The sequence below is a fragment of the Bidens hawaiensis genome, unplaced genomic scaffold (assembly GCF_021521415.1).
Source record: "Bidens hawaiensis isolate Kalapana, Puna unplaced genomic scaffold, B.hawaiensis_p1.1 tig00021370_1, whole genome shotgun sequence".
In the NCBI taxonomy this organism is placed as follows: domain Eukaryota; kingdom Viridiplantae; phylum Streptophyta; class Magnoliopsida; order Asterales; family Asteraceae; genus Bidens; species Bidens hawaiensis.
Window position 1 is genome coordinate 335,841 of NW_027493316.1, and position 10,810 is coordinate 346,650.

The window sequence follows — 10,810 nt, forward strand, 5'->3', positions numbered from 1 at the left end:
GTAAAGTCCTAACTCGAGTCGTTCTCAATATGCCTCTAACCATGTCCCTGGCAATGACGCCAAAAAGTTGATGTGTGTCTAATGAATACTCTTCTTAAGTAACTCACAACTAAGCTTTAAATTTATTAAACAAAACTCCTAAAGAAACCACACAAAACTGGCAAGTGTACCGATCACTAATAGTATAGAACTAAGGAAGTCCGAGTATCGAACACAAGGACACGTTAAAACGTTTTTAATACTTAATCCTAACCAAGACTCACCTAATAATATTTAAATGATTTTTATTAATTAACTACTTGACCTAACTTACTTTAACTAATTAATTAACTAAACTTAACTTAACTAAACACTTGATAAAACTTAGAGAGTTAAGCGCAATTGGAGAAAACGTCTACCTAGGTAAGAATCATATTGAAGGTATATAAGATAATGGATTGAAGAATCTCACGACACCGGTATCTAAGTATGACACAACTAAAGTTCACTCAAGAAAGCTAGATCACCTCTCGGTCTCACTAACAAACCCTAACTTATACTTAGTTGATTTTAAGAACGACCAGGGAACGAATTGTTAAAGTGTTCTAATGTCGACTCTCCTCACGGTCTCACCGACACACTACCCTAATGGAGACGAATACTACGCAACCAAGGATAGAGGAACCATTTAGCTTAACTTAAACTAGGTCAACTAACCGCTCACAAACCCAAACCCGACAATAACCGAACCCGCTCTCGCGCGATCTTAATTCTAACAAGTAAAAGTTATGAGACGACCCTACTTCCTATCACCTCTTAGTCTCTAAGAAGGTACCTACCCGCTTAATTTAACTAATTAACATACCAACTTAAACCCTACGGTTGTACACCCCGCAAACAATCTCTAAACACAAAGTAAAGAGTTCAAATAAGCTAAAATCAACCAAAACCTATTCAATCAATCAAAGCAAGAGGTATATGAGTATAATTAATCAAATCACAGCCACTAAACACAACCTAATTCAATATTAAACCAAAATTTCATCAACAATTCAAGGCACGATGGTCAACAATTCATATTACTTACTAAAACCTAACAGTATTCATCTAACCTAGGTAGAATTAACTAATTTAGCCTAAGATATTATTTGGACAGCAGCTTTACATAAAAGTAAACATCATAAAACTCAACATAAACATAATTAAACTCATTCAAGAATCAATAACAATAAAGCACAAGTCAATCTTCAATTTACTTGCAAAACAATTCAAGTTAAAAGATCAAATTAACTTGTTATAAGTATTGAACAAGTACACAAAGTTTATGGATGTAATACTTAAGTACATGGCTGAGTTTCTTGATGAACATCAACCCTAGCTGTTGTACCAAGTCTTCCTTAGCCTTCTTCTTCCTTTCCTAGCCACCAAGAAGCTTGCACAACACTTTTTTCTTTCTTTCTTCTTGCTGCCAAAATCCCGATCGGACCAGCTGCTAGGGTGTTAGGTTTTTTATTTTTTTTTATTTTTTAAATATATTATATATTTTTAAAATATATTTTTTTATTTCTTCAAACTTAAAAATTTTCTTCCAAATCATCAATCTTTGTAAGATCATGTAAAAATAAGCCATAAGTCACATTAATTATACTATTAAGCAATTAAAACATGATAAAAAGATATGGAAAGTAAGTGTGTTTTACAACACATCAAGACCTTTTATATCTCAATTTTCGTGGGCCGAGAACCCTCATAGCCAAGAAAGAACCAACCAGACTAGGCCCAAACATAAACACTCTTATGTTCTCAACAGTTGGGCCGAGAACTCCTAGGGACTAGTCAGATGAGCCCATATAACCATTGTGGACCAAAACCGAGTTCCAACATATCCAGTAGACGAAATCAAAGTCCAAAACAGTTTAATCACATAAAAGAAGGCCCAGTTTGAACGAATGTTTCGAGGAGAGTATTTTAGAGATGAAAACAAAGGGGACAAACTTGTAAAAGTAAAAATAATAAAAAATAGAAATAAACAAAATAAACACAAACACCAGCCCTCTTGAAATATAACATAATTTTGGGATCAAATTTCAGTTTCTGATAAAAGTGTCGCCTTTATGAAAAGATCCGAACATGGAATCTTATGGTTTAAGATGTTGTCACAAGGATTCATGTTGAGCGTTATTATGACATAAAGAGACAGGTTGATAGCAGGTATATAAACTTAGCATTATTTTCATTGCGTCAGTGATATTGATTAGGTTTAGTTAGGCATAAAGCTTAGATGGACATCACTTATGGACCTGTGATGTCTCCTATCTCTTCTCAAATCGTATTTGGCTTTCCCCAGATCACCCCAATTTGACTCCAACCCCCTAGTGCTTGATCAAAAAAAAATTTGTTTTTTTTATTTTTTATTTTTTTTAAGAATAATAATAACAACAGGCACCTGTAAGTCCCAAATCAGGATCACTACAGTAAGGCATCACAGTATTTTTGGTGATAAAGACACTAACGGGCTCGTGTATGACTGGGTAATTGCTTTTCTGCCTATCATTCGGAGAGATATGGAGACATGCACATTTCTTTAAAATGCCTCTCCACAGTAAGTTCAGCATAATTAGTTTGTATCACTTCTACTTTTACGCATCATGGAAAGCTACCACACAAATCAATGATTGTTCTAGAGCCTTTTAAGCTTAATAACTTCACCCGTTAGCCACGCAAAAACAATTTTCCTATCATTTTCCAAAGGTTGGATCAATTTTCATTTAAAAATATTTTGAGGCTTCAAGAAGCTGTTAACTGAATAGTCATATCATTTCCCAGAAAATAGTTTAAAACTCAGTCACCCCGTATATCCGCATGTGGTTAACAGGACCAAACACATATAAGAATACATGTCCCTCCAACTTAGAGTTACCGAAATAATTTTAAGTTGAAGAGTTCAAAACACAAAAGCACATCACAATCGCCCCGGATGCTTTCAGTCTTTATGTAAATGGCTATCATGTGAATCTACAAGTAGATGACCGAACCAAACATATACAGGTATATGTCTTTCCAACTGGACCAACCGACATAATTTTAAGTGAAAGTGAATAAGTAACCTTTTAATAAAATTTTAATAGTGAAAACACACACTCTTTTTGAATTTTTTAATAATAAACACAGACACATACACACTCTTTTTGATTTTTTTTTATTTTCTCCCCCTAAATTTGTGCAAAAATAAAATATGTTCAAATTTACCCTCAAAAAGACTCAATCCTCAAAAAGAAGCATTTTAAAAAAACTCACAAGCACATTAAATTTGGTTGTTCCGACAGGTTTTGTAAATAAGTCTGCCACATTATTATCAGTGTGAACTTGTTCAAGATGAATCAATTTTCGGTCATAACTGTAACACCCCGTAACCGCAGCGGAAACGTAAACGGGGCGCCACAGACACCTCTGATATCAACCACATTGTTTATAAAGAAAACTGAATACATTAATATACTTCAATTTACATTATTTCATATTTCATTACCGTCTAGGTGATACACACATCATACAATACGATACATAATTCTATCTATTATAATGTATCATAACATTCCGCACGCAAATCTTACACACAACAAGCACTTAGCACGTAAGCAATCACTTCATCTTAATCGTACCTGAAAAGCATGTGAGAAAACGGGTCAACTACGAATAGTTGGTGAGTTTCACTAATTTAAACAACTGTGACAAATCATTATAATAATCATATATTACCGATGTAATTATGCTGAGCCCACAAGTGAAACCTCTGTTAACCCAGTACTGTACCCGTTCCGGGGGCAATGTTAACCCAGAAACACTTCTAGGGACATCTGGGGACACTGTTAACCCAGTACAGTACCCATTCCGGGGGCAATGTTAACCCAGAAACACTTCTAGGGATATCTGGGGACACTGTTAACCCAGTACTGTACCCATTCCGGGGGCAATGTTAACCCAGAAACACTTCTAAGGACATCTGGGGACACTGTTAACCCAGTACTGTACCCATTCCGGGGGCAATGTTAACCCAGAAACACTTCTAAGGACATCTGGGGACACTGTTAACCCAGTACTGTACTCATTCCGTACGATTCCCGTACAATCAAATATTTATAAATACACGCAAATCCACGCGTTAAGTATGTACTTAAACATTTCAATAGTAACATGCTTTCCGCCCCGGGAAAATATTTAAAAACAATTCAGAAAAAGGGGCTCGTGAAACTCACCTTAGCACATGCAAGCAGGTAACAACAATCATTATCAGTTAACACGTCCAATCTGTAATATGATCCCTACGATCGTTACTATACACTCATTATTAATATAACTTTAACCGTGTTAATCGGTACATCTGGGGACACTGTTAACCCAGTACTGTACCCGTTCCGGGGGCAATGTTAACCCAGAAACACTTCTCCGGACTCAGATTGTGATATCGTTTAGAGTTTACTAGTCAAAATCACTATTAGTCATTATTCCCGTTTTGCGTGCCTAGCACGGTTATCCGTTTTTTACGTTTCAAAAATGAGTTTGGTCACACACGACCCGAAAATAGTTGTTGACTGATAATTTAATTGTAGTTGTGAAATTAGAGATCGGTTTAGACGCCCCGATTGGCCGCGTGACCCGTTTCCGTCTTTAGTGCGCCGGAAACTGTTAAATCGTTTAAAATTACCCAAATCATTCGAATTATTTTCGGATGATTTATTTTTACTTGTTTAACTCAGTTATATGAAAATAGTTCATTTTTAGGGTTTTTATACACCAGTCAGTTCGTCTACCCGAACTTTGCTGGTTTACGCGTTTTATATTATAAAAGTTCACTTTTATTCCAAATAAATATCCGTTCATCCTCGGATCTTGAGATTTTGCACAAATAACATTTTGACAGTGGGGAAATTTATAAAAATATTTACAGAATTAATCTTTATATATAAAATTTATTTATCTATTTTTAAACACCATTTAAACAATAAATAGGTCGTAAATACCAAACAAACTTAGAAAAATCCCAATTTATTCCTGGATGACCCCTGTCATCTCCATAGTTCCCTGTAATTTTTCCAGAGCCGAAATCTCTTTTTACATGCCATTTTCACTAAAACCGAGCTAGAAAACCCTAGAACTCGTTTAACCAAAAAGCCTACTTAGACTTCTACAACTGACCTAAAATTTTGTGTGTGACTTTTAAATGATATAAAAAGCTTATCTGCAATTTTCCAGAATTTTTCATGATACTTAACTATTTTTCACCATTTTTAGCCAAAACCGAGCATTAAATTCACCAAATATTCATCCTTTGTCCAAAAATTACCAAATATTCACAGAACTCTTAATTTCATGTATTTAACACCTCTGTAAAATTTCATGACCTAACTCTAAACCGTTCACAATCTGTCCAAAAATCCATAACCGAACATAAACCGAATATACCTTTCGTTTTCCGCCACTACAAGCTACAAACTCGTTTTTCCGCCTTATCTACCACTAAATACCACAATACCAAGCAAGTTACACTCACGATCAAGCCTCTTACACTATAGTTTCGGTTATTGTTTCAAAACTAAAGTTTGAACCGTAAAAATTCGTTTTTGGTTCGTTGAACTCGTTTCTTGGACCAAGATCCCTTGTATAACCCGTATACATCACTTGATCATGCAAGAATCGGTTTTCATCTTTGAAACCTCATTTTCTTGCAAATAAACTCAAGAAACGAAGATGGAAACGTAAATAACTCGATTTTTACCTCGGTTTTCTTGCTAAAAACTCGGGTTTTTAGATGATCTTGTGGAGAGGAAAGGAAGAACATGGAATGTTTGATTAAAAAAAAATAACAAGTAATGGGGTAACACCCCCTTATGTCCGATCGGTTTAGATGGGGGGTGGGGTGGGACCCACTTCTCAATTCTTAGCCACATGTTTGGATTCTCGAAATCTGGATAATGTTTTGGATAATCTGGTTCAGTTCGTTTTTTGGTTAAATGTCTAATTCGGCTTAAAACGAGGCTAAAACGGTCGTTTTTCGGCTTAAAAATGAAATTTATATAAAACCGATTTAAAAACTTTAAAAACTTAAACCATGACATTTATTAACTTAAAACATCATATTATTAATAATTGTGCATCTTTTTCGGCTTGATCGATCGTCTCTTGCTTGGTTTGGTATTAAAGGTTTCGTTTAATGTACCGACGTACCATTAAATCGAAGTTTCTTTTTCTGTGCCGTATTTTACTTATCCCGAAGCATTAATGCTCCGTAAAATCACTAAATATTATAGATATCGTCTATAATTGAACCCTCGATTCTTTCGGGTTTCAATAACTATCGATCGATTAATCGCATATTCAATACGATGAATTATATATTCACGTACAATCAATACAGTGAACCCTGTATTCTCGTATAATTACTATGGTAATTCATGTACCCGACATTAAATATACCGTAACTATTGTCTACCGGTTAGAGTATACCTGGTTTCGTCGGAATCGTTACATTCTTCCCCCGTTAAGAAATTTCGTCCTCGAAATTTTACACGCCCACTATCCCCTTCCGAGAGAAAGGTGGGGGTTTTTCCTTCAGAATTCACCCTCGCGTTACCAGGTATTATCTGGTCCTCTCTGTGAATTCCACTTGATCTTAATCAATAAAAGCTTGGTAAGTCCAAACTGATTAGTTTCCCGTCTACTAACTCTACGGAATTATTTATGATAACAAGTATGTCTTCTATGAGTACTTCCATTACTAGTACTTTCGTTGCCTCATCGCTTAGGTACTTTTCAATCCGTATACATGGCAAAACATCATGTATAGTACTTAGCCCCTGGAGTACTTTAATCGATAAACTAAATGACCAATCATGGAGATAGTCTCATGAGGTCCAATATATTAAGGAGTTATTTTCGGTTTTGCCCAAACCTCATATCACCTCTCTAAGGTGATGCCTTAAAAATACCTTGTCACCTCTTTCCAGTGACAATGGTTTCCTTTGACTGTTGGCATAAATCCTTTGCCAATCTCGTGCTGCTTTCAACTTATCTTAAATATTATAAATCCGATTGGTTGTTTCTCGAATCGATTCAAATCTTATGGCTTGATTGACGCCCATTTTCAATTTAACAATTTGGTGATAATTACTTCACCCATAGAAAGCTTCAAGCTCTCGATGCTTCCTTCCCCGCCTTCCAATAATGGAAGTAGGATGATTATTTCGATCTGAGATAATTGAAAATGGTACTCCACGATGAGATGCCATTCCACCATCAAGAATTTGGGCGAGAATTCATTGTGGTAATCGTCATGGATTGGGATGAAATGCGAGGATTGGTTAATCGATCCGCGATTACCCAATTTACCTCATGCCTTGGATATATCTTGGGAATTTGAGCCCGAAATCCATTGTAATTTTATTCCCACTATCATTGGCGAATTTTCTGTCGTTGTGGCGTTCCCTAGGGTTTTCGGTGTGCAGCCTTATCTCTTGCATAACTTAAATATTCACCAACATACGTAACCATATCTTTCTCCAAACTCGGCCATTAATAAAATCCTTTCAGATATTCGAATCATCAATAGTCCAATCCGATCCCGGATGCATGGAATATTTCGATCTATGCGCTTCGTCCATGATTAAATCGCGAAGGTCATGGAGGGTCGGGATCCAAACCCGATTTTTGAAATAGAGAATTTCGTCCACGCGCTGTTCGAAATTCTTCTCATTGCCGTAAAGTCCCTCCTTTTCCAATTGTTCCTCTTTCAACGCCTCACGTTGAGCGACTCGAATCAGGTCCGAAAGGTTTGACTGGACTATCATCCCCAGCTCCCGCACTCGCAATGGCTTAACCCGATCTTTCCTACTCAAGGCATCGGTTACGACGTTAGCCTTGCTGGGGTGATAACGGATGTCACAGTCATAATCGCTTAACAACTCGACCCATCCTCGTTGAATATGAGACTGCGGTCTCTTATCATCTATAAAATTTGTACATTTGCGTCGCACAAAGGATTATGAGTTGGGTAATGCTACAAATTCTTCAATAAACCGCTGATAGTCTCCGGCTAGTCCTAAAAATTGGCGCATTTCCTTTGGCGTCTTGGGTGACTGCCAATTTTAATGGTTTCTACCTTATTTGGATCTATGTGAAATCCTTGTTGCTTTACAGCATGACCAAGGGATTATGCTTTCTGTATTCAAAATCACATTTCGAGAACTTCGCGTACAACTCCTCTTGCTTTATCACTTCCACAATTTTCCTTAACCGTCGTTCGTGCTCTTATTTACGTTGCAAATATATCAAAATATCATCAATGAATGCTATGACAAATTTGTCAAAATAAAGTTTACAGACTCGGTTCATGAGTTCCATGAACACTGCCTGCGCATTCGTTAGCTCGAAAGGCATAACTAAGAATTCATAATGGCCGTAACGAGTCCGAAACGCTGTTGTTGCAATGTCCTCCTCTTGGATTTTTCATTTGGTGAAAACTATATCTAAGATCAATTTTCTAAAAAATAAATCGCCCCTTGCAGTTGATTAAATAGATCATTTACTTCGAAGAAGTGAATACCTATCCTTGATCGTCACTTTATTCAATTCTCCCTAACCAATACATATCCTAACACTTCCGTCCTTCATTTCCCAAATAACACTGGTGCACCCCATGGTGACTAACTAGGTCGTATAAAACCTTATCCAATAATTCTTGCATTTCAGTTGGTGTAAGTCGGTAGGGTGCTTTAGCAACAGGGTCAGCTTGAGGCATTAAATCGATTCTGAATTCGAACTGTCGGGTTGGCGGTAATCCAGGAAGTTCTTCTGGGAAAACTTCTGGATATTTACGTATTACCGAAACATCTTCTATATGTTTTCTTTTAAATACTTTTCTCTGTATCTAATCGCTTCATCATCCGAAAGAGAGCTTCTAATCATCTTCTTTTCATATTTGATTTCAGCTTCATGTTGAGTTAGCCAATCCATGTTAACTATTACGTCAAAACCTCTTAACTTTACTGGTCGTAGGTCAATAAGGAAAGGTTAATCGTTCAGAATAATAGGACAATTCCACACAATTTAGTTAACCATTAGGGATTTACCGTTAGCGATTCTACAGTATAGGGTTCTATAGTTTCACTAATCGGTATCTTTCCAAATTATAGGAGGTCAATAGGAACTAACTTCTATCGACGACCGTAAAAATATCACTGAAGCCTATTGATTTAAAACTACCACGTACTTAATACCACCTTTGGATCATGACGTGCTTTATTCGAATTACTCACAAAAGCACAGCTCCTTGCTTGATCAGAGGTTGATGTTTGTCATGAGGTTCGTCTTCCAACGACACCTTGGTTCAACTTTGGGCAATTTCTCTTGAAACGTTCTGTACTGCCACATTCATAGCAAGTACAACCGTTTGGCATAATTTGATTTCTTTGGATGGATTGTTATTGAAACTGTTGGGTTCGGAGTGGTTGTACACGAATGGGTTGGGGTTGCCGGTTCACATGGCTTCAATTGGTTCTACAATTGGGGCATTACATCCATCTGTACCACACCTGTGGCCTACTATCACTCGACATTCTTCTTCCTGCCGATAACCATATTTTTCACATTTAGGGAAGGACCCTTCATGCGGTTCATGTTTTCACACCAGAACTAGTCTTTAGTATAATTATGGGTTGTAGGACATACCTACTTATTCAGAAGCCTATCATGCACTATACCTTTATCATTTCTCTTCTTTAACACTCGACGTCTCACCTAACGTCCTTCCAGTCCGCTTCCCATGGAGTCAAATATATCAATGCTGGCTTGTGACAACCCTTCCAAAGGTTGTACATTTTACAGGATTGACTATACTCCTTATCGATGGAGTTAGTCCCCAATATAGCGCTCACTTCGCTTAGTTTCAGGAGTAATTAGCCATGTTACCAGACATGACAATTCCTTCAAACGATTAGCGTGTTCTAAGGGATCAGCACACAACATTTCTATCTTCCATAGCTCAGTTTCCAATCTCTGAACTTAATTACTCAAATAAAAGTGCTCTAGCACAAGAATTTTAAATTCTGACCATATCATCTGAGTAATAATTTTCTAACTATAATTTTGTACCATCGTGTTCCATCACGATACAACATAATCTACCAACATATCTGTAGCAAATTTCACTACACAATGTTCTAGACTCTTACCAATATCCTTAACCATTTCGATCTTTTCTATCCACTCGCTAATCTATTCCTCCCTTTACCATCAGTAAACTATTAATAATTTCCTTAACACAACCACAAACATATCCTTCATACCGGATCTAATCATTACGACTACTATTCATGTTTAGTTTATAACTAATACTTGTAGTCATAATAGTATTCGGTGGGACATTATCACTCTTAGTAATACCACCAAGAATTGAAATATTCATATTCATGTGATTGCTCGATCTATAATTCTGCGATCACATTTGCATCAACACTAGCAGTGATCTGTGATACGACATTCGGTATCATCATCTGCTATCTTTGAGCAATCAACTGAATCATATCAATCTCCATCATTGGAGTTACTCCCATTATGTCATTCTGCCGTACTCATCCCGTACGCAGTAATCAATATTAATCTCACTGTATAACTCGTTACCAGCTCACTCATAACAACAGGTACACATACACACCAAATATTATCATACATATTACACATACCAGTATCTAGTATATATGTCCCACAAATATAATAGCATATGGACTTAACCTAACGTCGGTTAACGTTTAAGTATGTTTCATAATTCTTGTCACCA